Source organism: Pristis pectinata, chromosome 5 (genome assembly GCF_009764475.1).
Source record: "Pristis pectinata isolate sPriPec2 chromosome 5, sPriPec2.1.pri, whole genome shotgun sequence".
NCBI lineage: Eukaryota > Metazoa > Chordata > Chondrichthyes > Rhinopristiformes > Pristidae > Pristis > Pristis pectinata.
The window spans coordinates 116215067-116215956 of NC_067409.1; positions in this window are offsets into that span (position 1 = coordinate 116215067).

The window sequence follows — 890 nt, forward strand, 5'->3', positions numbered from 1 at the left end:
AGAGGAGCAAGCTCCTGCCCTGCCTGCCATTCTCAGTGCTCTAAACTGTGCAATAAAAAGAAACCTTACCTGAACCTCACTTACTTCACCTCTTCACACCAAAGCCTCAAGGTCCCAGGTCTTACACTGAGCCACTCACACAATGGCAGCTCAACAATGGCCAGGGTTTTGCTTGCTAAGAGATCTTTACCACTGTCCTCTGAAGAGAATGAGAAACAAAATATATTCTGACCTCCAAAGACTACTTCTACTTGATCAACTACACATTATTTGACATCTCAAATATTCTTGTATCACAACAGTAAAAACCATAAACACTCTAACAAACTTCTACAGATGTACTGTTGAAAGTATCCTGACAGGTTGCATCACGGTCTGGTACAGCAATTCAAGTGCACAAGAACATAAGCTGCAGAGAGTAGTGGACTCTGCCCAATACATCACGGGCACATCCCTCCCCACCATCAGTAGTATTTACAGGAGGCGCTGCCTCAAGAAGGCAGCATCTATCATCAAAGATCCCCACCATCCAGGTCATGCCGTCTCACAGCTACCATCAGGCAGGAGGTACAGAAGCTTTAAGTCCCACACCACCAGGTTCAAGAACAGCTACTTCCCTTCAACCATTCGGTTCTTAAACCAACCGACAAAACCCTAATCACTATAGGTTAGCAACACTAATGACCACTTTGCACTAAAATGGACTGTTTTGTTTTGTTCTAATTGTGTTCTCTCTTTTAAATTAATCATAAATTATACACAATTTTTACACATCTTTCTTGTGATTGCTGCTTATATGATGCTATGTGCCTGTGATGCAGATGCAAGTTTTTCATTGAACCTTTGCATACATGTACATATGACAATAAACTCAACTTTGACAATATAAA